Here is a 27,149-nt window from a genome sequence, read left to right on the forward strand (position 1 = left end):
AATAAGTGATCTTAGAAAGATCGTTTCTGAATGCTCAACATTTAAAATGCTTGAACGTAAGGCAGTTTGGTCTTTTCCCCTGTCTTAGTCCATTTGGGCTGCTATAACAAAAGAGCATAAACTGGTTGGTTTATAAACATCAGAAGTTTACTGCTCATAGTTCTGGATGCTGGAAAATGCAAGATTGAAGTGCTGTTGGATTTGGTGTCTTGGAGGCTCATTTTCTGCTTGTTAGACAATGCCTTTTTGCTGTGTCCTCACGGGTGGAAGGGACAAGGCAGCTCTGTGGAGCCTCTTTAAAAGGGTGTTAGTCCCATTCATGAGGGCTCTGCCTTCATGACCTAATCATCTCCCAAAGACCCCACATCACGGTGCCATCAAATTGGTGACTAGGTTTTAATGTATGAATTTCATGGGGGCATAAACACTCTTACCAGAACACCCCCTTTTCCCTTTCATTTTCTCTAGCATGTTTATGATCCTGGGTTGTGTTGGTGCTATTCTCTTGCTCTTGCATTCTAGCCTAACTCAGACCCCAGAGCCCACACCTTGAACCTTGACCAGGAAATGCTGCAAGTACACTGGATAAAGAGGTGACTTCCAGTCCGAAATGCCTGCATTCAGATCCCAATGATGGTGGACAAATATGACCTTGTTAAGCCTCAGTTGCCAAAGCTTTAAACTGGGACAAATGTGCCCATTCAGTTCTTATTAATTAAATAAGACATGGTTTATGGGAACTGGTTTATGGGAAAACTGACCACTGGTTTAGACCGGTCTGTAGGGAAGGCCCTGTGGCCTTCGTTAAGGAGACATTATCATTCATCTAGTCTGCACGTTTTATAGATCAATCACTGAGACCCAAAGGTTATGTTTTGCCAATGACACATAGTCGATGTGGGAGGAAGAGAGCCCAGGTTTTCTAACTCCTAATGTTTTTCCATTAAGCCTTAGCTTCCCCATATATTGCTGGCCCAGGGCCACATTTGAGACAGTGTCAGTCTTGTTGATGGACATGTTTGTTGTTCATCAGAAAATGCTTTTTTCATATGCTGTTTCATACTTCTCTTTATTTCCTTACATCCCCTTCCTTTTTCTTTAAGGGAAGACTATATTCGTTGCCTGTTACTGCTATAGCAAATTAAGTTGCTTTATGCTTAAGTTGTTTAGGTTTATAGTTTGAGCCAACACAATTTTATTTTCTTATAGATCTGAAGGTCAGAAAACTAAAATCAGGTGTCAATAGGCGTTGTTCCTTTGGGAGGCTCTTGTGGAGAATTCACTTCCTTGCTTTTTCTGTCTTTTAGAGGCTACTTGCATTCCTTGGCTCATGGCCTCACATCACAACTGCTTGTCTTCCTCTGCTTCCATCATCACATTGCTTTCTACATCTCCTGCCACCCTCTTATAAGGGTCCTTGTGGTTAGATTGGACTTCCCAGAACAATCCAGGATAATCTCCTCATCATATCTGCAAAGTCCCTTTTGCCATATAAGGTACATTCAGTGCTTCTGGGGATTAGAATATGGATGTATATGGGGACCGTTATTCTGCCTACCACACAGATAGACACCTGCCTTATAACCCAGAGTTCCCAGATTATCTCTTTTCACCTATTGTTCCGAATTTTTTCCAAATTAAGTCACATTTATCAGTCTGCTCGCAAACATTTTTGCTAGCCATTCACACTCCTCCCTCTGTGCCCCACAGTAAATACCTCCTTTTAGAAAAGACCTATTCTAGAAAGGGAAGGAACTGACACCACCCCCTCAAATGACTATTCAGACTTCTTGGCTTACCTTGATGTTCAGGAAGCAATGGTTGGGAAATGGATGTCTGGGAGCATCTGTCTTCCCACAGCTTACTTTTTGCCTCTGAACATGTACTTCCTGTGAGAATGTTAAATAATTTTTGAAATTAAAAATATCATCTTCACATTCTACCATGTATATATGTATTTGACATTTGGATTGGAGAGAGGTTTGCCCTCTTGTTTTTGGATATAGGTCAAGTTTGAATGAAGAAATCCCATTGACGAATTCATTTAATCAGAAGTCCTTCATCTCAACCTAGGTTCTTAAACCCTTAAAGGCTCCACAGAAGGTTTTCAGAGCAGTAGACTCCTTGGGACCATGCAAAACCATATAATCATTTCTGGAAAGAATGGACCATAACTTTCATTAAATTTTTTAAGAGGTTAACCTGGAAAGGTTAATGACCAACTGAATTGATGGCTTTATTCTTCATTTCTCCCTTAGGTAAGAGGCCCTTGGAAGTACACTGCATATGTATTTTTAATCTGTGTTCCTTTTTTAGCTACAACTCAGTGTCCCCCATTCATACTGAAATAGACCTCCCACTGAAACCCATGTCTTTTTTGCTGTCAGCAATACAGTTTCATGGTTTTTAATTTTTAGAGGGGCATGTTTTGAGATGTCTTTAGAACAAGAGATGGGAAACTTTTGTTAAGTGTAATCTGAATTTTGGATAGGCAGTATATAATTAGTTTGTTTAGACAGGAATTGAAGATAAAAAGTGTTGAGTTTTTTCCCCATATTCCTGCAAACACCAGATGTTTTATTTGTACATTTTTTTTTCTTTTAGTGCATATTTCTTTGGAACTGAAAAAACTAATTTCCTTCAGTTTTGCCATGCATTTCTCCCTCACCTTTGATCATTAGTTACCCTTCTTCTAACTCCTTAAGTTTCCTCATAAAGAATGTGTGATGTTTTCCTTCCTTTATCATTAACTATGCCTTCACCTTTACTTTACCCTTACCTTGCTTTTTGAGAACCCAGAGAGGTGGAGACTAACTTTGGGGATTTGGTTGGTTTTCTTACATTGCTAGATATACAAGGCTGAGCAATAGTAAAGAGATGTTGTATAAGCATAAGGCAGACTGTCAAATGAAATCCAAAGATTTGCCAGTTGAGTCACTCAGCAATTTAAAGCTTAGTGAGCAAAACACACATGACCAAGGATGATTACTTATGCTTTTTGAATCAGAAACATTTTACAAACAGATACAATTTGGAATTAAGCTCAGATGACTATGAAAAGGATGCATTAATTTCACATTAAAGTTCATGATTTGGCAAATTAGCCTGCAAGCAACAGGCAAGAAGGGAGCCTTGCATTGAATGGAACTCCTTTCTTGATGGATTCTTATTCCTTAAAAAAAAGTGTGGTATTTTGGAGAGAATTATGGCATGAAATAGAATATATTATCATACAAATTCTCTTTGAAAACTGTGGGACAGTCTGTAAAAAATGCTTAACTATTATGAAAGTACTGTGTAATTTCAGTAAAACTCATTTATGTTCATTTTTATTTAGTACATGAATTTATGCCTTATTTGGCCCAATTAACTGTTTTATCAATAGGGAAGAAATGAGGTGGGATAGATAGTCTTTATAGCATTATGCAACTATTTAGTGACAAAATTGGTGATAAAATTTAGAACAATGACCCTGATCCAGCAACCTTTCGGTATGCCACATTGCCTGTGTTCCTTAGAGTGAGGAAAAGGTTAATCACAGAATGAAACAGATTTCATACCTTCTAAATTAAACTACAGTGAGGCACACCTGCACACCCATCGGCATGACCAAAATGTAAAAGACTGACAATAGCAAATGTTGGCTAGGATGTGGAGCAACTAGAGCTGTCAGGCATGGCCAGTGGGAGTATAAAGAGGTGCAGCCACTTTGGAGAGCAGTTTGGCAGTTTCTAAAGCTAAACATGCTTACCCTATTCCTTTGGATTTACCCAAGAGAAAGGACTGTAATACAAATGTTAATAGCAGCTTGATTGTAACAACTAAAAACTGAAAACAACTCAAATGTTCATCAGCTGGTGAACAGATAAATTGTGGTATATTTTATACAAAAAAATGCTACTCAGCAGCAAAAAAGAAGGTCCCACTGATGTTAGCAACAACATGGCTGAAACTCAGAAACACCATATCGAGGTGAAGAAGCCGTAAACGAAAAGAGCATATTCTCTATTATTCCATTAATATGAAGTCCTAGAACAGGTAAAACCAGATGATTTTGATAGAAATCAGAGGCACCGGGGTCAGAGTTGACTGTAGAAGGCGATGGGGAGCTTTTTGGGTGAGGGAATGTTCTTTGAGGTGTTGATTGCAGCAATGGTTACATAGGCATATACATTTGTTCCAGACTTATAAAACTGTACACTTAAAAGGGGTGCTGTATTATCCCCTTCTGTTACTGCTATAAAGAAGTTAACAGAGTAATTTATAAAGAAAAGAGGTTTAATTGGCTTATGGTTCTGCAGACTGTACAGGATGCATGATTGGGGAAGCCTCAGGGAACTTACAATCATGGCAGAAGACGAAGGGGAAGCAGGTACGTCTTACATGGCCTGAGCAGGAGGAAGGGAGAGAAGGGGAGGTACTACACACTTTTAAACAACCAAATCTCACAATAACTCACTCACTATCATGAGAACAGCACCAAAGGGGAAATTTATCCCGATGGTTCAATCACCTCCCACCAGGCCCCACCTCCAACATTGGAGGTTGCAATTTGGCATGATATTTGAGTGGGGATACAGACCCAAACCATATCAGGTGCATTTTATTGTATATAAATTACACCTTAAGAAGCATTTTTTTTTCTTTACAGAAAGAAATAAGGTAGTGAGGAGCTAAGGTGTTGAACAGCAAAACACAGTTCATATAAAGTGTAAAATATTTTTAGCATGTCATTGAATTTTCTCTGGTCCTATTTTCTCTCTTAAAACGGTAAACCTTCTGTTACTATGCCCTTACCACTTGTCTGAGAACACAGACATAACTATAAGCAAGTGTATCACTGTGAAAAAACTGAACAATCCACCCATACACATTTTCATCAGCAAGTTTCTTCTGTGCCTGAGGATATTTTGCCAACTTAAGCAGTAATCATGGGAATCATTGAGAGCTTCAGTTATTAATTCTTCTTTAGTCACCAAAATTTTACTAGCATAACTATATATGCAAGTAAAATAATACCAAAATAATACCACAAGAAATGCCAAGTGCTATTCTTTTCTCTAGGAGGAAGTTTAGAGGATTTGTAGACTGAGTAGCTTGGATTTATTGCCATATTCTCTGCTAAAAAGTCTAAAAATAAAAACACTGGCATTAAAGTTGGTGTTCTGAGTCATATTTTAAGTCCTGCAAGTCTGTAGCTTAGAAAAATGCTATTCAGAAAACTCTAAACTGCACATAAAATATATCTTCATTTTTGTCAATTCCCCTGCTGGCTTCTTTCTTTTGGGTTTTCTGTCAGAGATATCTAGGACTAGAATTGAAGACATATGAATCCCCTTAAAATGAGTTCTAGATATAAGATGGAAGCAACATTGCTTCTAACTGAGTCAGAGACCCCAAGTACTTTCTCTTGTAGCATGCTTGAGGATGATTAAGTAACTCTTGGAACCCAACGTTCAATACAAAAAAAATCTATTTGAATAAAAACTAGTGATTACGTCCATTCAAATTTTCTTCTGTTCAGATCAAAATAATGCCAGCAATCTGTTTCTTACAATATTGACCACATTGGTTTTACATGGATGCAATTATTAGTTCATCAGACATTTTTCAGTACCTATCATATGATGGATATTTTGCTAGACAGCAGGATATAAAAATCACAGAGACCAGGTCCTGTCTTCCAGGAGCTTACAGTTCAGATAGGAAAGAAGCGTGCAAATATCTTTATTGTAATGGTGTTGGAATGTATATGCAAAGTATGTACAAGGGCAGCTGGTGCATGAAAGCCTGGGAATGTTAAGCAGAAATTGACAAGAAGGCCTCATTTGAGCTACGACCTTACACAGTGGCCACTCTGCTGTGCCCACAGTGCACATGTAGCATGGCTACTACAAAGGTTTAGTGATAGTCTGTAGAGAACTGCAAGTTTATTTGTGTGGCTGGATGGTGAAATGTCAGCTGAAAAGCGATGGGAATTGAGCCTTGTATGTAGCATAGAGACTTCCTCTTGCAAGCCTGTAGTCCTCAATCCTGTGCATTTCAATCATCTGGAAAGCTTTTTTTAAAAAATGTTTATACCTGGATCCTGGGAACATTGAATTAGAATTTTCAGGAAGAGTATGTCCTGAGAATGTATTTTTCTTTCAATTGTCCATGGGTGATTCTGAGTTGCAGCTAGATGACCTCTTATTTGTAGGTAATGAATATCCACTGAATAAACTTGTAGGGGCATGGCATGACCTTACATATTCAAACTGAAAATTGGAAAACTTTGTATGAAAGAGTCCATCTTATAAACACTACTTCTATAAGTACAAAGATGTCATTATCGTTATCCTCAATTCAGTACACCTAAGGGGCCATTGTTCTAGACACAGAGAAATAATAGGATCCAGTTACCATGGCATACCAAGCCATTGCAAAACTTAAGGCTGTTAAGATTTCAATCCCTAGCTATTTAAGGATCCTTTTAATGAAACAGGATGAACTTTATATTTCTAATTCCAGTTGTATCATCTTGTCTTAGTAGTGATCCATGGAAACTAAAACTGCTATTCTGTTCAACCTTTTCCATATCACAAATCTGGGTGATATAAATATAGCTAGCCAGCCAACTCTCTTCTCTCTAGCAACATTGAGATATAAAGGAGAAAGCTTGCTTTAAATGCACCATCAGTGAACCTGTCTCTATTCCTGCTTTTCTCTTGTATACAATTCAGTGATTCTGTCTGCTGTAGTGATCGAGAAAAGCAGTGAAATGTTCCAATCAAAATTGGAACTGCTGAATGCATGTTTAGCCCTGATAAACTAGAGAATACTTTTGCAGGGAAGGATTTATTCCTTAGGAGTTAAACTTGAAAGGACAGCCGTCTTTGTAGAGTTCCTTTGAGACATTTCAGTGCCTCTTGCTTCAAGCAGGCCTGTCAACTGGCTGCTTAGAAGAAAGACAGATTTTATTATTAAGTAAGGACCAGCAAGGAAAGATAGGGAAACTGTACTGGGTCTTCGAGTATTCAGGCTGGAATTGGGATATTTCTTCTTTGCTTGAAAAGGCATGTGGCTATATATTATTATAGGCAGACATCACTCCCCAGTGTTCCAAAAACTCAGACAACAATAACAAAGTCAGATGAGCATGCCCATGTCAGCCCAGAAGGCTAACCACCCACCCTCTACATGTGTTTCTGGGGTTGATGTTGAAGGGGCTGAGGGAGGTTTGTTATCACAGCTATAGGTCTGCAAACAGTCTACCAGGATAATTTCCGTTTCAGCTGTTGGTTTTTTAAATCCAACTCTTTGCTCATATACATGGTTTTTAAAACATCTAATTCTGTGGTCATGTCATTTAGAAATCTTTAGTAACATTTTTTGAATGTTAATTGTATGTGTAGTTCCATTGTGCTCTTACAAAGAACAGAAAGACTTATACAGATGATGAATTGCTGTGCCTTCTCCCTTGTCTCCCTTGTGTATAAACACACAGAAAGAAATGAAAAAGAGTAACAACTATATATAGTTGACTCTTACTATCTCTAAAGAAGGGAAAACAAGCACAATACCTGAGCTGGGACAAACCTGACTGCTAGGCAGAACCATGAGCAGCTCTAGGTCTAGGTATCTTCAGAAAAGGGGGAACTTGTTGGGCATCTAACAGCCTTCTGATTACTATCAGTGGTGAGCTGCTAGACCTCAGGATGGCTGATTAAGTTGGAGATAATTGATATCACCCAAACATTTAAAAATGAAATTGGCTGTCTTAGGAAGTAGTGAGTTGCCCATCAGAGTTTCAGCAGCCGTTACTCAACCTTGTACAAAGTGGGCAGGCATTGAGGAAATGTTTACTGAGTAAATGTCACCATGACAATACTGGGAAGAAGCTTAGCCAGATGACGGCAATTATTTTTTTATTTTTATTTTTAATTCAGTTTGAGAGCAGGTATTGCTTATTAACTGACCAGCTTAGAAGAATAATCATGGTAGACACCTTAGTTCATTCTTCTAATAAGCCTGTTGATCTGGTCCGTTCTGTTGCCAGCGTCTCTACCTTCTACAAAATGGGTGCTCTTTTTCTTCATTTTGCCTCATGGAGAAGATAATTTGAGGGGCCAGAAGTTATTTGCTTCTTTGAAGTGTTTTCCAACAGTATAGATCTCATGAATCAGATCCTCCATGCAGGTGATGCCATATTTACCAAGAGATCGAGCAATCAAAGTGTTACCTGTCAAAGCAATTTGCTTCTTACTGATTTTGCCATTACCAGACTTATAGATTAGTTCATTTACTGACTTCAGTTTTGGAACCCCCATGCAATATGTGGCTCTGCAATCCTCAGCATGTTAATTGAAGCCTTGTTGAGTTTCACAAAGGTTCCATTGAAGATGTGACGAAGGGAAAGAAGCTGCAACACCTTTCAGTCCTTTGGGCTCACACCATTGATACCTCTGATCCTGATGACAAGCACCAATTTGGGTTCTTCAGGTATTTAGAAGTTGCTGGCTTTTCTTGCCATCCTTGCCATTCCTATTTCAGTTCTGTACATCTGCCTGTATTCCTTGTGATAGTGCTTCACTTTGTCATAGATAAGCGTCCTCCTTGCCTTTCGAAGCATCTTTTGGGCAAACTTCTTTCTCAGGTGCTTGATCTTCAGCTCTGCAAAATTCCTTCTCTTTTTCTTAAGGGTTTCTGGCACAGCAGGAACCTTCTTTATCTCTTCTACACCCTCCATGGTTCCAGCCGGAAAAAGAGGGATGGTAATTCTTAGAGCCAGTTCTGTGTAGGAATCCATACTGGGTGTTGTAGCAGTAGGAAAGTTACAAGTACGAAAGTGTATTGGGGAGAGACTCTTACTTTTTCCCTCTTTATTCTATTTTTTAAGTGATTAAATATATCATCTTGAATATATTCTCATTATGAAAATGTTGAAAATACAGAGAACGTGTAGAGGAAGAAAAAATCTCTTAGCATTGCCACCCAAATGTAGCCTCCTGTCATCTCTCTGGATATTTCCTTGTGATCTTTATTTTTAATGTACATTTTCATAAAGTTTTAGGTACTTTTATATTTAGCATTTTTCTCTTAACCATAAATATTTTTAGAGGCGGTATTATTCACCACATGAAATACATGTATTCCGGTCTTAATTTGCTAAACTTCTGTTGGGCATTGTGGTTGTATATACTTTTTTCCTATATACAACCAATGATCGAATCCAAAGATAAGTAAGTTTCCCAGATATTTTTATTTATTTATCCACAGTGTGTGTCAAAATTGCGAATCCTTCTCCTCTCACTGGGTGTTGATATTTAAAATTGTTTCTCTAGATTTCGTAAGTGAGAAACAGACTGGATCAGGTAAGAGAGGGTTTATTGAGTGATGCAAGGGGGCAGCTCTCAGAGCCCCTGGCAGGCAGCAGGAAGCACCGCTGTGACGTGGGAGGGCATCCCACTTGGAGGACAGAGCCCTATGAGGATCTCCCTTCCCCCAACCCAGCCGCCCGCCCCACTCAAGCTCCCTATCTTACTGGTCTCCTTTGGGTTTGTGTTACTTTCCCTGCCTCTGTCTCACTGCATGTGCATGCTGTCTGTCCGCCTGTCTCTGTGCCTCACTCTGCATTTCCCTGGGATCTTGCCTGTCAGTCTCTCTTCTCTTTTAGTCTCTCCCTCTCTCTGTGTGCCCCGCTGTCCCATTCTCACCCCTGCTTGCCCCAGTCATGGTTAAAAATAGCAGCCCTGGTAGTCGTGCCCATCTACTGAGTTAGTTCATTGGTCTTCAGAGTCTGTCTAGGTCACTGTGTGTCTAGCTTCCAAATTCTTCCACATTCTAAGGAAGGGACTCTGGTTGTCTCAGCTAGGTCAGCACAGTGGCAGCCCTTGGTTGGGGCTACTCCAGTGGCCTGGGAGACACGAGGCATAGACCTGGATGCTGATTCCCACCCTGAGAGTGGACGATGCTGGTTTTAGGAGCAGGTTGCTGAGGAGTGGAGATACTCTACTAGCTCTGACTCCACAGTCCTGAGGAGCCTCCACTCTATAGGGAGAGGTCAGCAGGCGTGCTTGGGCTCCTCTGTGGGCCTAGGGATGGCCCTTCCTAGATAGATAACCTATTGTGATTGATGGAAACTATTTTCTAGGACGAGATTTGCTGTTCTGAACTTGAGGAAGATTTGCTTCATTTGTTCCATCTCTGATTCTGTGTTTGTGTTGGGGTGGGGGAGGTATGTGGTAGTTACAGTGTAAAGTGTCTCTGATGATCATGCTTATATGTTTTATTCTTATTCTTTTCCTTTATTTTTTTCTCCCAAAACTGTAAGACAATGTGCTTTTTTGTTTGTTTGCTGCATCGACCCTAAGGTAATAGCTTGCTTTGGAATCAGAATTAGCCCTATGGTTCTCCCTGAGAGGGTGATCCCACTTTCACCAAGAGAGTGGGGATGGGGGGACAGGGTTGGAAAGAGATCCTTGACCTGGAAACCTGAAGCAGGACTTGGTTTCCAGGGCAAACAGCAGGGTTCATAGCAAGGCTGTGAGTCAGAAGCAGGTGGTCAGGCTAGAATGAGGTTAGACTGAGGACCAGGGCAGAGCTGGCAGCTCTGTGGAAGTCACAGGACAACCAAGAGAGGGCACAGGGAAATAAGGGAAGGGCTAGGGAGAGCAGCCTGGCATTTTTATGCACTTCGCAGCTCTCACTTGGGGTTTACTGTAATGATGAATCACATAGTGCATTTTGTGTATTTAATTGTTGAACGAAAAAGGCATGTTTGTAGAACCAAACTCTAAAAGCACCATGGTATCCACTGAAAACTTAATTTCCCTCCCACCCTGGTTATTCAGTCATACAATTCCCTTGAGAGGGAATTGTTCCCTGGTTGAGAATATCAAGGCACAAGAAGCAGATTTGCTCAAAGTCACATTGCTGGCAAGGACAAGCCACCTTTCTAACACCAAAGTTTGTGTTCTCCCCAGTCCACCTCACTGCGCTCTATTAGGACTTCTTGAAACATAGTCCAGACAACGCAGTATTTGTGGATAGTTTGTATTTTTAACTTATTTCCTATTTCTCACCTAAATGATGTCTTTTCTGAGGCCAGGTCAATCCTGTTAATCCCCATCACACTGTAGGTAAATTACTTTACAGTATTTAAAAAGTAAATTGCATTCACAATACTAACAATGTTAGAAGTCCAGAGATTCCACAAGTGTTTCTGAGGTAGCTGCTATGTGCCAGCCTCTTGGCTGGGTGTGGGACTTAAAGGTGGTGAAAAATTGAATTTGTATTGGTTGTAGATGTTGAGAAGCTGCCAAAAGTAACGAATCTAGTTTTCCTAATCTACTTTTCATGTGTCTTCCCTATAAAATACGTTTTTGAATAATCCAGCAATTTGGCTTTCTGTAAGAATGTAGTACTTCATTGGAAAGTTCTTAAAAATCCCATAATGTGAACTCTTGTTTGTTTTCTTTTGCAAATTAGCAGAATTGTACTGAGATTAGAACTTTGGGAGAGTAGCAGGAAGCCACAGGTCCTTCCAGGCTTAGAGTTCCCTTGTGAAGGATTTGTATGTCTCAGTGGGAGTAGGATGGGATTCCCAGAGTGGACCATGCCCTGTATTTGCTCATCAGTTTAGGGTACCTGAGAGGTACCGTAGAGGGTACAGAGTCTTGCTATTTCCTGCTGCTGCAGCCAGGATGCTGCCACTTCTGAGGTGCGTTCTGGAGTTGACCTTGGAAGGCGTGTTTAGCTTCAAGGGCATTGCATAGCCCTGTCTGGGCTGGCCTGGGCACATGACCAAACTTCTGTGAAAAAACGTGTTTTGAGTAGTGTCGGTGAGCTGATTTACAATTACCTTTTGGAACACAGCCTCTCAAAAGTTGGGATTATCTGTGCTGCTCTATTCATGTTGTTTTTTTGACTGTAGGCAATGCAATTCAGGCTTTTCATTAGCCTGTGTCATTCTTTGGATTCACGATGGGTTGGTTTGTGTGAATATGGGTGTACATATGTGTATCTATTTTAGCCTACATTGTGGTATTTCTGAGAATTAGAGTTGTAACTTTTTTTTTTTTTTTTAATGTGGGCTTGAGTCACTGCTAAATGTAAAGCAAGCATATAGAGCAAAGATCAACCAATTGTTTCAGAGTTTGAAAGTTATTTTCATGTGACATTCAGACCAGGCTTTTAGTCATTCTGTAAAGATTTTCATTAGACCTTGGATTTACACATAAATAAATGCTCAGAGATCTAAGCTGGTGCTGCCTTCTGGGATAGAAGAAAGTCTTTAAGATCTTAGAAGGCCCCAGGTTCATTACTAGATATAATTGTCACCAGTCTCTCAAGTGAGTTCTAGGATAACTCATGTGGCAGCAGGATTGACAAGTCTTGTCATAATTTGTACAGGTGTTTCCATGTGTTGAAGTTGGATTTGACCTCTGACTTTTGCTGTTTCATTCTTTCATTTCCATGAGTTCACTAGATGGTACAGATTCAGTAGGCTTTATGTAGACTGATCCTAAATCACAAGGTCCCATGTTGATTTTGTTTGGTCATTTGTTTTCAACTGAGCTTGCTATTTTAAAGCAGTCTTGGTGGAGTTTTCAAAACTTTCTTGTTGGAGTTTTCAAGGGATTTTTACATTTAGATATAATTAGCATGCCACAAAATTTACTCTTCTAGAACATATGCCAGTAATATTTTTTAGTATATTCACAAAATAATGTAACCGTCACCACTATCTAATGAATTTCTATCACCTTAAAAAGAAACTCCATATTACTTTATTTCCTTCTGCCTCTACCCCTTGGCAAACATTAATCTATTTTCTGTCTCTATAAATTTGTTTATTCTGGATATTTTATATAAATGAAATAATACAATATATGGCCTCTTAAAAATCAGTCCTCATTCACTTAGCATAACGTTTTCCAGGTTCATACATGTTGTAGCATGACTCACTGTTCCTTTTTTTTTTTTTTTTTTTTGCTAAAATAATATTTCATTGTGTGGATATTCTACTTTTTATTTATGCATTCACTTATTAGACATTTAGCTTTTTCTACTTTTTGATTATTATAAATAATGCTATTATGGACGTGCCTGTATAAGATTTCGTGTAGACATACATTTTCATATGTCTGGAACTGCCAGAAGGTTATTCAAAGTTTACATTCCCACCAAACTGTATAAAGCTCCAATTTCTCCAAATCCTCATAAGTTGTTACTGTCTATTAATTAATTTTATGTAGACATTTTAGTGGTATCTCATTGTAGTTTTGAATTGCATTTCCTCATGGTTAATGACATTGAACATCTTTTCATGTGCTTATTGGCCATTTGTATGTCTTCTTTGAAGGAGAAATGTCTTTGTAGTTATTTGCCCATTTAAAATATTGGGTTATCTGTTTTTTATTCTTGAGTTGTAAGAGTTCTTTATTCTGCATACTAGACCCATATTAGATGATCAGCAAATATTATCTCTCATTTTGTGGACTATCTTTCTATTTTCTTGATATTACCCTTTGAAGTGCAAAATGTTTTAATTTTGATGAAGTTCAATTTATCACCTTTCCCCCCTATGTTTTAAGTGCCGTATATCAGAAACCATCACCTAATCCATGGTCAGGAAGAGTTATCTCTATGTTTTCTTCTAAGAGTTTTGTAGATTTAGCTCTTACATTTGTGTCTTTGGTCCATTTTGAGTTAATTTTTGTACTTAGTGTGAGTCAGGGAGCCCAACTTTATTCTTTTGCATGTAGATATCAAGTTCTAGTACTAGCATCATTTATTTTAAAGACTGTTATTTCCCCATTGGATTATCTAGGCCCTTTTGTCAAAAATGAATTGACTATAAATGTGAGAGCTTGCTGTCTACATTCTCATTCTTATTCCACTGATCTGTATGTCCGTCTTTATGCTAGGACACATGTCTTGATGTCTGTAGCTTTGTAGTAACTTGAAATCAGAAAGTGTGACTCCTCCAAATTTGAAAAGATTATTTTTTTATGTGATACTGATGTCTGTCCTTCTCCCACACATATTTTGAGATATGTTTTCTTTGTCATCATGAAGTCATATTGGAAATGTTATTTTGAAGTGGCCATGAATTCAGTTTCAGATCTAGCCTCACTATTTATATAAAAGGTGTGGGCTTGGATGGAATCAGACATATTCCAAAAATTTGGCCACTGGCTCTGTCTGTTCCTTAACTATAAAATGAAACTTTATCATATCAAATAATAATTTTGGGAATAAAATAATGTGACATTTGTAGGAGCATCTAGCATTGTACCTGGGAAATGTTAGGTACAAAATTTATGTCTTTTGTCTTTTCTATCCTTTCTCATGGATTCAAAAGCTTACTTGGTACCTTGCAATATGATTCTAAATTCTTCCTTAAAGTAATTTGTCTTCCATTTAGAAACTATTTTCTCCAGGGTCATAAGAATTGGAGTTACTGAATTTTCTAGTCTGTGCTGTGACATTTGTGTAATGTTTCAGACCAAGTTCACCGCTTTATCTCCAATGTCTAGAGCTGTGCCTGACCAATCGTAAATGATCAGTGAACATTTGTGAAGTGAGTACTAAATGTTGATCCCATTTTCTTATTTGCTTGGGTAAATATAAAGTTAATTGCTTGTACATATGTTTCTATGTAAGCCCACATAACAGTTGTGTGAATATTTAATTACTGAGGTATTTTCCACAAGATTTTTGTGAGTAGTTTATCCAGCTGACTTAGTGTTTTAACTCTCTCTTGCTTGGCACTTCTTTCTTCCAGATACTCCTGTACTTCCATCTAGATGTTTTCTCTCTAGGGTAATTCCAGATTGAAATAGGAAGGATTGAGTCTGAGTAGTAAAGTTTAAACAGCAAGTAGAAAGCAGAGTGGGACATTGGGGATGGCAAAGGTATGTGGCCATCAGAAGCAAGGAGGGAAACTTAGGGAGGATAGGGTTAGGTAGGAAAGCACACTGCCAGCTTCTGAATGTTGCCACAGTGTTTACGTGATGGTCAGTTTCTCATGACTCTTTTGACATCTCAGGTCTATACATGAAGTGATAAAGAGTATCTGGGTGTTATTACTGCTGCTGTGAGCCTGATACACACTGAGAAATGGCACCTATGCTTGTTATTATGTGCGAGGGTTAGCCAACCTTTATTGCTAAGAGTTCAAGTCATTTTGTGGACTCATATGATCACTAAATTTGAAAGCTAGGCAGGATCGTCAGGCTGAAGGAATGTTGGTAACTGGGTAAGTTTTGCCTCAGAGAATGGATTCCATAATCAAATAGGTTTGGAATGAGTTCAACCAAGTTAACAGGTTTGGGTTTTGTTGTTGTTGCTGTTTAACTTCAGGATTTCTCAGTCTTTAATGTGCGAACATATGTTACATGGTGTCATTAAGAGTGAATGTAAGAGCAGGACTTCCCAAAGATGACTAGTCCCTGGAGTCTCCCCCTAGCCCTCAGAGAGCCTTCTGGGACTGGTATTTGCTAGGGCATATTTTGCATAGTTAGGATTCAGGGTAATGCCTTTATTTCTCAGACATGAAGTCTTATTTTTTAGTCTTTCTGAGTTGCTGTTTTTAAGAAAGGTCATGTCTGCTGGTGTATAACATAGAAGCTGACTGTGTCTGTTCTCTAAGAACTGTCACAAAATGAGAGCTTAAATTAGGAGTTACAACCAAATTGATGAAACTCTGTGTATGTGTGTGTGTATATGTGTGTGTATGTGTGTATGTGTGTATATATATATATATATATATGTTACAAAATATCCTATGCTCCAGGATATCAATATTTTGGTTTTTAAAAATCTGTTACCTGTATTGCTCGGCTTGTGTGGTGCCTGATAATCCTTGGTACAGTGAACTTGAAAATGAGATTTCAACAGATTTTGCTCTGATACACACCCCTTAAGATGGTGAACAGGGAGAGACAGGAGGAGGACCTGTGGTAAACATGACCACTGACTTCTGCTACAGAATAAACAAAATATGGACCACTATCACGGTGCTGGGGTTGTAGATAAGCTTGTCATCACTGGAACACATTTGTGGAGCTCTGTGGTACAGCAAATTGTGTATAGTTACAAATGTGGGTGCAGGCCTCCCCACTCCCAGGAATTCTTTTTGCTTCCCTGCCTCTATCCACACACTCATCCTTCCTTCCATCTTCTAAGTCATCAAATAGGAGTTATTTAATTTTCTAAAAAAAAAAAGAGAGAAAGAGAGAGAGCAATGGGGGAAAATGGAAGACGTCTTAGTGGCATGGCTGCCAGTAAACCTGGTTTGTGTGTATTGGTGTATGTCACCATTGTGGTGTAACAGCAGCGCAGCTGGGATTCCCAGCATGGGTGGCTTCCATTTCACATCTCTAGTGAAAATACCCAGACACCACGTTTTTCTTACCTACATTCTCGGGAGGTTTCTACACTTCCCTACTTGATGATGGTGTCGGGAGGAGTGATGTCAGGCAGATTCTTTTACCTTAGAGCGTGACACATAAGGTTTCTCCAACAACTGAGTCACAACCAGAGAAGAGGGTCAGGGAATGAAGAAGACTGATGGAGGTATATGAGTCAGAATCTGAGGTTGGTGAGTGTTGGGGGAAATAAGAGAAACACAGATCAGGTGAACAAATGGAAAAAGAACCATGCAAACCAGAAAAGTCATAGCTGTTTTATTTTTACTTTAGTAATATTTTCCCAATTTTAAAAAATCAGGGAAAAGAAAAAAAAGCTCAAAGGAGAAAGTAAAATACTACCCAGAAAAGCTCAAGCAGAAGATAACAAATGTTATCATTTATTTCAGCCATGCTTCTGCACATATAGTGAGAGAGGAACAGAGGATGGGGAGATAAATGACAGAATAATATGGCAGATAAATGGCAGAAATAATTGCGTAAAATTGAGTTCAAACAAAACATTGCTTTAAAAGTAAAACATTCAGTTTGATCTTACTTGAATTTAACAAAAAAGAAAGAAATTGTCGATCTTCTGAAAAGTAATTCTTTAGCATAAGAGTATTTGTTCTCTCAGGCTCAAAAAAGAGATGAAAACCGCCAAGAGGTCAGGAGGCAGGATGGATTGAGAATAACAGGACAACGTGATAAACATCGAGTGCCTCCTCCCTCCGTCCCTGCCTGGCTTTCTGATGTATGCTGCTTGTTTTATTTTTGTTTCGTTAGGCTTTATACTTTTAATACTCCGTAGCTCTAATTTCCCCTAGGTATCCTTTCACCTATTTATTCCTAATCAATGTACTGTTAACCATTGATCTTTTTACCATGGATTTTCATTCTTAAAAATGTAATGTTTGGTGAGCTTCATGGTCAGTATTTTTTTTTTTTTTTTTTTTAATTTTAAGAAACGGATTTTGGATGCCATATTCCTTGAGTTTGGACATGTTTCGTGTTTGAGGATTACCATGTTTGGGAATCATCTGTTGCCTTTATTTTTGAAAGACTTTTTTTGTTGTTGTTGTTGCCAAACTGTCTTCTTTTAAAGAGGTTGTTTGCATTTCTAGCCTGCTAGCAATTTGTCAAAATGCCTGCCTTCAATGGGGGAGCTTTAAAAACTGTTTGCCTGAAATGGTGAACGCTATTGGGTAGTGGCTGAAGTAAGTTTGAGTTGGTAAATCAGGGGTCAGATTATGGAAAAACTTACATGTTGGAGAACCAGCTGTTTTCTTGGTGAGTTTCTCCTTTCTTTGACAGATTAACAACTTTCCAGCAGGCCAAATGAGAGCTATTGGGCAGCGTTGTGGAGCTGTTTACAGGACTTTGTAAACTGTGGGAACCCTCTTAAAGTATTTCTCATTCTTCCTCCCCACTCACTGTGAAAAGGCACCTGGCTGGCTGATGGTAGGTTTTAGTTGCCATCTGAAGATATTAGAAAGTGGTAAATACTTTCATCTACCAAAAAAGTTGACATCTGATATTTTTTTAACTAATAACTTATTTGGTTATGAAGTATGATCTTTTGCCTTGTCTGACAGCCTGTTGTGTTGATACTGAGCAGGAGGATTATGAGCCATTCCTAAACAGTTTCTGGTTGAAGCTGTATGAGCTGGAGGGTCTGGTTCTTATAGGGCAGCTCATCTCTTAATGACAGATACACACTTTGAAGTACCTATCAGTTTATATTGGGCTTTTTACTAAAAAGCCCTGCTGATCTCATGTAGAAAACCAATAGCCTGTTTTACTTTTTATTTCATTTTATCCAGACAATGGAGGAAATGGGAAAGAAAATTGCCTGGGTATGACTTAATACACTTAAGTTTTGGCCTCATACTTTGTGGTGAGTCAGGTGTACACCAGCCGCCTACTTTTTCAGAGGAGGTGAAGCAGGATACACCTGGAAGATTTCAGGAAGCAGAAATGTGTCTAGGTTTGCCCCCATTTTGTGCTACAGAAAAAGGGGAGAAGGTTAACTGGTTTAGAGTGATATGGTCTAAAACTGGGTTCTCCAGGATGGTAGATGCCAGCCATCTGTGGCTACGGAAATTTCAATAATTTGAAATTTAGTTTCTTAGTTGCACTGGCCATATTTCATGCTCCCACTAGGGCATGTGGCCGGAAGCTACAGTATTAGACAGCATCAAGTTCTACCAGCTAGCAGATGCTACTGGCTGGTAGAACTTGATACTGTCCAATACTGGCTCTGCTGTCCAATGGTTGGCTGTGGTCTGCAGGCTGATCTTTTCTTTCCATGATCCTGCAGGGTTCATCCCAGCCTTAAGAGTTGGGCTTTTGTCTCTTCTCCCTTGTTACCTCTACTTTCAATCTTTCTTTGACTCCTACTCAGTTGATGAACTGCTTTCCATATTTCTTTGTTGGTATCCTTTGTGGTTTCTGGGCACAGATAGCCTTCGGGGAAGCCCATGTATGGTGGAACTAGATCTTTGCTCTGCAGTATTGAAAGAACAGCCCTCTGGCCAACACCCAAGAGTCTGCATGTTTTTACCAAAGGATTGAATGGTGCTCGGGATTTTGACTTTCATAATAAATCTTCTCCTTAGGAAAATTACAGTGCATACATGTACAACTTTTACTTTAGCTCCCGTTTTCCTTTTTGGATGTATGTTCTTGACAGGATACGGTGCTTGATGCTTGGCCCTGTCCTAGTTGTACTCCCACTGACTGATCCTGTGACCTTAGTGAGATACTTAATTTTTCTGTGGCTCAGTTACCACATGACAGTGCACTCCCAACCACAGCTTCAACTATTATGAAGATAAAATGATAAGGGAGAAATTTTGAGGTCTGGGCTGAAAGGAATTTTTACAGGGTTTTTAAGGAGTTTGTATGTCTTATCTTTGTGCCCAGTCTTAGATTCCCAGTGTCACTTTGTGATCTGTCTATCACTATTAGACACATACAGGCCTTGGTCAGCTGATTGGCCCCCACACTAGACAATGCCTGCTTCTTATAAGTGACTTTATAAGGGAGTCAGGGTTTGTTGGTCAAGGAACCTCCTTCTAAGTCTGACCTACATGGCAGGAGTGGGATGCTCTGGTAGAAGGAGGCTGCTGGCCTGAGGGTCAGGAGAAGAAAGCATTGCTGCTGACTTAACTAGGAGACTTTTTCACCCAATATTCTCATACTTCCCACCCGCCCAGCCTGGAGGTCAGCCAGGGCTTCCTGCCTAGGGTTTCAGTGGTCTAATGCTATGTAACAACCCCAAAACTTGGTAAATTGAGACAATGACAATGAATCGGAGGGTTAATGACAATGTTTTTGTATCTGTGACAGTTTTAATTTGGGTGGCACTTGAAGAGACATAGTTTCTGCTCTACTCAGTGGCAGCTGGGACAGCAGGAGGGATGGAGGCGGGGAGGGATTGAATGCTTGCTCAGTAACATGTCTGCGTGTTGATGCTGGTTATCAGCCTAGGTGGCAGGGGTCTCCATTCTTTTCCAAATGGATCTCTCCATGTGTTCTTTCCACATTGGCTAGCTAGAGCTTACTCACATCGTGGTGGCGGAGTTGAAGGGCAAGCACCCTGGACAAGAGGACATCAGGTGGAAATTACATTGTCATTTCTAACGCAGCCTCAGAAGTCACAGGCATTATTTCTGCCATAATTAGAAGCCACTCAAATTAAAAGGATGGGAAAATAGAAGCTACCTAATGACAAAGAAGTGTCGCTGTCACATTGTTAGAGGAGCGTGTGGGATGGGATGTACATTGGTGTGGTCGTCTTTGAAAAATATGCCTTCCACACTCAGTAATGATGAATCAGAACTGGCATCAGCTTGCTTTAAGCTGTAAATAAGCCTTGATGTCTGCCTTGGGTCTGAGACTGGGTGCTTCCCATTTTCAGGAGCTATGATTGTCATTGTTCTGTGCTGGGCTGTTCTGTCTTTAGGTGTGAGGATGGGGGAGTTGCCTTTTACATAGTACTCAGAGTTCTTTGATGAAAAATGGTAAGCACAGAATGGTTTATTAGAACACCCTTAATGTGCTAAACTCCCTAATCAATGGATGTCTGCAATGAATGTGCAACATAGGGGAATATGCAAGGAAGACCAGGGCCCTGGTTGCTGAATTTGATTTTTAAAATTAACTTGATGTAATCCAGCTTAGAGTTTTAACATGTTACTTATATCCCACATTTCGACATAGATTTTCTTATTTGTAATTCCTATGAACTGTTATTTTTTGGTAACGTTGTCATTAGATGTAAACTCCTAAAGAATTAGGATCCATCTTTCTACAATTTTTTAAAGTTTGATAAATGGATACTTGTGAATATTTTCTTCTGAGATATAAAATAAGTTTAGTAAAAATCTTCTAGCAGCTAGTATGAAGGGGAGGGAACACAGGTTATCAATTTTATAAACAACCTACCACCTACCAGGTCAATTAAGACAAAACAAAAACAATAATGAGACAGAGTCTTCAAATTGTTTCTGATCTATGCACTCTACTGGAGAGAATAACTGTGTCATTGTTAGCATTGGGAACAGAGGTGCTTTTAGATTTTTCTTGTCTTTTTAGCTTTAGTCTGCCAGTAACCACCCCACCTTTTAAAAATCTGTTTTCTCTGCCTTTTCCTTTTATGTCTCTCTTTTTTTCCAGTTTGTACTAGTTTAAAAGTGTCTCAGGTTAAGTTTTTTGCAGTAATCTTTTTTTCCCATGGAAATGAGTAAAACTTCCTGTATCCCTTTTTCTCCCCACCCACATACCCTAAATTAGTGATTCTCTTACAAGGAATTGTTTATTGTTGCCCCTGCAGTTTTGGAAGGATACCTCCAAAATATATCTTGGGGACTTAGATTTATAGAATTTGGTTTAAGTTTAGATTTTTAGTCCCAGGGTTATTTTTAGTTAGGTAGACAAACAAACCTGAAGTGTGTACATCTGATACATGACCCACTAGGGTATTTTGTTTCTTGTTATTTGAGAGTGTTCAGTTAGCACTTATAGAGGATTACCCATTGTTAGCTGGCTGTTCACATTTCTGAAAAGATGATAAGTAGATTTTTATAGGAAATAGGGAAGTTTTAAAAATTCACACTCAAATTTTATAGTAACTCAATTGATAGTCTTTTTAGATAGGTAATGAAATGCTGTCTGTGGTTGCCAATTGTTAAAACTCTACCATGCTTCCGCAGGCAGTTGTCAGTTAAGGGAACTTAACAACACCCACTGATAAAATTCAAACCACCAGATGTTATTTTAAGTTCTTGGGTGGTGCTATCTTTTCTTACCCTTTAAACTGCTAAGTCACATCCTGCTTTGCATTTCAATTTGGTGTAAATTGGATGCAGCAGACATAGGTCTGGCATAAGATGCTCAAACAAAATTAAATACCAAAATTAAAGAAGGCAGTTCTGTGGAGTAAGTCTGTCATTTCTGGATGCAAGATTATGTTAGAGCAGTGGCTCAACCCTTGCTGTGTATCCAAATCACCTGGGAGTATCTCAAGATGCCCTTTCCCTGGCCTCATCCCCAGTGTCCGGACCAGTTGGTAAGAAATGGCAGCAGGCTTTGGGATTTTGTAGAAGCTTCCCAGTGTGATCCTGTCATGCAGCTGGAATTGAGAAATGTTGCAGGAGGTGCCCCTCGCTGCCCAGCTCACGGCTTTGTCTTCCATGCTTCTCTCTACCCAGTCAGGCCCTACCCACGACTTTTTGGCTCCCTGCAGGCCACCTCTTCCAAGCTTTTTCTCACAAGTGCAGCCCCACTGAGCTCTTCCCTTGTGACTGCCCACAGCACCTACCAGATGGCTCCCCCTAGGATGTGTTCTGGCTTATTTCATTTGTGACATCTTATCTCCTTGATCACAGTGGTTTTCTCCTTGGATTAAGCTTCTGTCACTTAGTTTCCATCACTGAAGGGTTAGCATAGCAGTGGACACATAGAAGTTACTTTATGGGATAGATATTGAATTGAGTTTTCATCAGTGTGCCTGTCTTCTTTTGGCCACCTGTCCATTGTAGCTTCCTTTATTAGCTTACATTTGTTCTTAAGTATTTCTTCCTTGTAAGGTGTGGAAGGACAAGTAAGAGTAGCTAAACAGTAGAAAGAGGAGGAAAACTCAGTCCATTTCTGATTTCAGCATTTAGGAGTGGAGGAGTTGTCAGAGGACCTATGGACTCATCTCTCTCCCTTCAGAACATTGATTCATCCTGATCTGTAGTGACTGTTGGGACCACGTGGATGACAAATGCAATGTGAAAGGGGCTGTCCTGCTGAAGAAGGTGAAAGTGATTTGAGCATTGGATCTCTACCATGTTTTTGAGAAGTTGGGATTATTTCAGGCTGGGATAATATACACATTCAAATTGAAAATAGTAGCTTTTGGCTGGGAGCTGTGGCTCACACTTGTAATTCCAGCACTTTGGGAGGCGGAGGTGGGCGGATCACCTGAGGTCAGGAGGTTGAGACCAGCGTGTCCAACATTGTGAAACCTCATCTCTACTAAAAGTACAAAAATTAGCCGGATGTGGTGGTGGGCACCTGCAATCCCAGCTATTCAGGAGACTGAGGCAGAAGAATTGCTTGAGCCCAGGAGGCAGAGGTTGTAGTGAGCCAAGATCACACCACTGCACTCCAGCCTGGGTGACAAGAGCAAGACTTTATATATATAAAAAAAGTGTAGCTTTTCTTATTTTGTCAGATAATGAAAAGGATTCTCATTGCCAGAGGTTCCTGTTTCTGGCACAGGAAGCTGGCCAAGACAGAGGTCATTGGCAGCTTTCTGTTAAGATGTACAGAGGTGACCTAAGGTTCCTAATTTTAAGGCATACCAGCTTCTTAGGGCCAAGATTATTAGCACTAAAACTGTATAACTGAGAGATCCAAAAATTAAGTGACTTTAACAAGGTTAAAGTTTATTTCTCTCTCATGTAACTGTCCAGATGTCGTTATTCCTTGGCTGGCATGGTGACAGTACGGTCTTCAACTAGTGGCTTTCATTTCTGGGTCAGCTATCACCATCTTCCATTTCTGAGGAATGAGGGAAAAGGCAGGGAACATGTGCATCTCTTTTTAGGATCATGACCTGGAAGACAAACAGCTCTGCTCACATCTCATTGGCAGCCCTTAGTCACGAGCCCCCACCAAGCTGCAAAGAATGCTAGAAGTGTAGCCTCTTATTAGGTGCCCATGAACCCAACTAAAACTCAAGAGTTCTATTGCTAAAAGAAGGGGAGAAAGGATATTGCTGGACAGCAAGCCAAGGCATGCATACTAACTTACCAAAATATCAGATCTATCAGTTATCACCCTTGTTCACTGCTTTGGGTAAAAATACACTAAATGACAAAAGAAACCTCAAATGTATCATGAGTTCTATGGAATCATGGTAGGAAACTAAAGAACTTGAGGGGGATGTGTGGTGTCTCTACCTTTTGGGGAAAGGTAGACCATGAGCTTGAAGAGCATATGGAAAGTGTACACATAACTACAGCACAAATAGTGTTGACAAGCAGAGTTTGATTTGTGGAGTAGGTTCTTGCCATCTTTTGAGGACAAGTGTGTTTGCCAAGAGATTTGCTACGCTGTTTAAGAGAGTTGAACTGATATTTGATGGGTAGGAAAAACCGTTAAAACTTGATTGGCTGGAGAACAACAGGCAGAGCAAAGATAAGAAGATCAGTAACAGAGGATAACAGAGGTGAAGAACTTCAGTAATTTCTTTTTAAAAAAACCTGAGCAGCTGGTTGGTAATAATACCTGCAGCTATTTGCCATTGCGCAGCCTATGAGAATGAAGCAAAATAAAGCTGAAACATTAAAACTTGGATATAGATAGCATCATTGGATCTGTCTCTCCATGGTTAGGGTGGTTCTTGTGACCAGAATATGATTTTAGAAGGGGATGTTTTGCTGTAAAGAAGCAGTCTTGGGGAAATCAAGACCTTAATGATGAATCCCTGGGTAAGGGGGAATGGTAGGGAAAAAAGATTATAATAGGATCGGTATCATGGATGGCCAGACAGAGGCTATGGTGGGCTCTTTCTTCTCAGAAACTGTAATTTTAGAATGAATACCACATGTGCTGATAAAAAAGAGATTCAATCAGATAATCACCCACTGGATGTGTCATTCTGCTAACTTCTGATAAACTCTTGACTTGTTTTGCTGATCATCTAATTTTTAAGAAGATTGAAAAAATAATGCAGAGAATGATAGCTCTGGGTTTCTTTCTGAGCCAACAAAGAAGTATTAGCCAGTGAAATGAAATCCCCCAAGAAGGATGATTTGGGCATAACATCTCTATGATACTAGAAATATTTGAGACAAGTCAGAGAAAAGAGAAATGATGTCTCTTGTGGCCAAAGACTGAAAATGACAAGGAGATCTCACAAGGAAAGAATAGCCAAAATATTCTGAAATACATAAGTAATCCCAAATGATTCCAGTGAACAGTAAAGGAGGAAGGTGACTACAGGAATAAATAAATGTGCTCACACAGAGAACTGTTTCCCTGGCTCACCAATCTTTATAAGTTACTTTTCCACAGAATGTAGAGATGAATAAAATGCAGTCCCTGAGTGAATTGCAGACCCAACATCTAGCAGTCAGGATATGAAGAGTGAGTCAGAGTGCAGGAAATGTGACTAATACTTTCAGGTAGCACAAAAGTGAAGCAGAGTCCAAGAAGAAGCAAACCCATTTGGGGTGGGAGAGGGGCTAAGAAAAGGCTTCATGGAAAAGGCAGTGTTGAAAGTGGTCTTCGGAAGATGGAGAACTTTGCCTCAGACGGAAGAGAGAAAGTGGGTTAGGAGGGTGCTCCATGAAGAAGGACTCACTAGGACAAAGGGAGAGGGTAGAATGCAGGGCGTGTATATGTGAGTGGTTAGAGATGAAGTTTGAGTAATAACAGCCAAAGTGTAACTGAGTGATGTCTGGCAAGGACTGTGCTGAGTGTTTTACGTGCATTATTTTAGTCAATCTTCACAAAACCCTGTGAGGTTAGTATGGTTATTGGTGCCTGCTTTCAGATGACAAAGCAACTCAGACATTTAGCAACAGAGTAAGTGAGAGGTAGAGCTGGAATCCAAAGCCGGTGAAATGTAACTGTATAGTGGACGGTTTTGCCTGCCAGGCCTTGCTGTTTTACTTAAGCCTGTAGGCATTGGGAATTTGGAGCAGGGGAAAGCCTGGCAATGAATCGGACTAGGGATTGAATATAAGGATTGAAGTGCTGGGAGAGAAAATATGGAGTCAATTGCAGGGCCTAATGGTGGTCTAAAATGGATTGGTGGTTTTGAGAATAGAAGAATGTAAAACACATTGGCGGGTGATGAAGTCAGTGTCAGGGCGAGCTGGAATCTACAGTACTGAGGGCTCTGGGAGAGGGATTTTGGTTGGATTAGTAGAGGGTTGGTGTCTTAATCAGAGTCAGGGAAGCCAGTGGCAGGTATTAATGTAGCCTGAGGGAGTGATGAGCGTAGGCTTGCTTTTCCAGTGATGAACCCCGGGGCCAATACCAGGCTGGGGACTGGAGGGAGGGTAAGGAGCAGTGTGGCGGCTTTGCTAAAGTCACAGGCCTGTAAGATGACTAAGAGCTGAAGTGCATAGAAAGAAGTGGATAGGGGACAAAACTTTGGTGGTTGTCTATGGAAATGGGAGAGAAAAAGAGGAGCCAGTAAGCAACATTTTAAAGTTAAGGGGTGTCAGCACTCCTGTGTTCACAGAAGCACTGTTTATGATAGCCAAAATGTGGAAACAACCTAAAAGTCCATCAACAGATGAATGTGTGAAGACACTGCGGTAGAAACAGAGGGGCCAGTGGCCTGCAGGGCAGCTGGCCCATGTGTGATTGTGACTACTGCAATACATACCTCACTCATGACTCTTCTGTGCAAAATATACTCTACAGTGGTATCTCCAAAGAGAATATGAAAGATTACTGTCAGAACAGGGTTGAAGAGCAGGCTCAGAGCCTGATGGACGAAGCAATGGCTGCATTTCAACAAGGAAAGATTCCTCCTACTTCATTCTCTGTCCCTTTCCAGCAGGGGCAATGATCCCACCTCCCCCCAAGTCTCCTGGCTCCTCCTTGCTGTGGTATGATGCCAGCAGCTCTCATAAGGGGCCCTCCCATGATGTCAATGATGGGTTCTCCTCCTCCTGGGATGATGCCAGTGGGACCTGCTCCTGGAATGAGGCTGCCATAGGAAGCCACATGTCAATGATGCCTATGCTCCCAGTGATGGAACCTCCCCCCGGCTCCATGATGATGCCCACTCAACCTGGAATGACTCAACTATACAGATGAGGACAGCAGGGAGGCCTCTTTATATGTGTTTTCTATTACTTGTTCTGCTTCACCAGGAGATCATGGTGCTGTGTCTTTGGGTATTTCCTTTTTTTTTTTATTATTATTATTTTTATTTTTTGAGATTGAGTCTGGCCCAGGCTGGTGTGCAGTGGCGCAATCTCGGTTCATTGCAATGTCCTCCTCCCAGGTTCAAGCAATTCTTCTGCCTCAGCCTCCTGAGTAGCTGGGATTATAGGTGCCCGCAACCGTGCTTGGCTAACTCTTGTATTTTTAGTAGGGACAGGGTTTCACCATGTTGGCCAGGCTGGTCTTGAACTCCTGACCTCAAGCGATCTGCCCACCTCAGCCTCCCAAAGTGCTGAGATTACAGATGTGAGCCACCACGCCTGGCCACTGGATGTTTTCTTAATAGCATGGCAA

At 40.2% G+C, this 27,149-nt stretch overlaps 1 protein-coding gene and 1 pseudogene across 2 annotated transcripts in view; both read left to right on the forward strand.

Annotated features, from left to right (window-relative positions):
- OSBPL3 (oxysterol binding protein like 3) overlaps positions 1-27,149 on the forward strand; it is a 191,738-nt gene that overhangs the window by 48,476 nt on the left and 116,113 nt on the right. The gene's annotated exons all lie outside the window — the stretch shown is intronic.
- On the forward strand, positions 23,037-26,819 carry LOC116557470 (annotated as a pseudogene).

Source organism: Sapajus apella, unplaced genomic scaffold, assembly GCF_009761245.1.
Source record: "Sapajus apella isolate SASKATOON/1434 unplaced genomic scaffold, GSC_monkey_1.0 scaffold19, whole genome shotgun sequence".
Classification (NCBI taxonomy): Eukaryota; Metazoa; Chordata; class Mammalia; order Primates; family Cebidae; genus Sapajus; species Sapajus apella.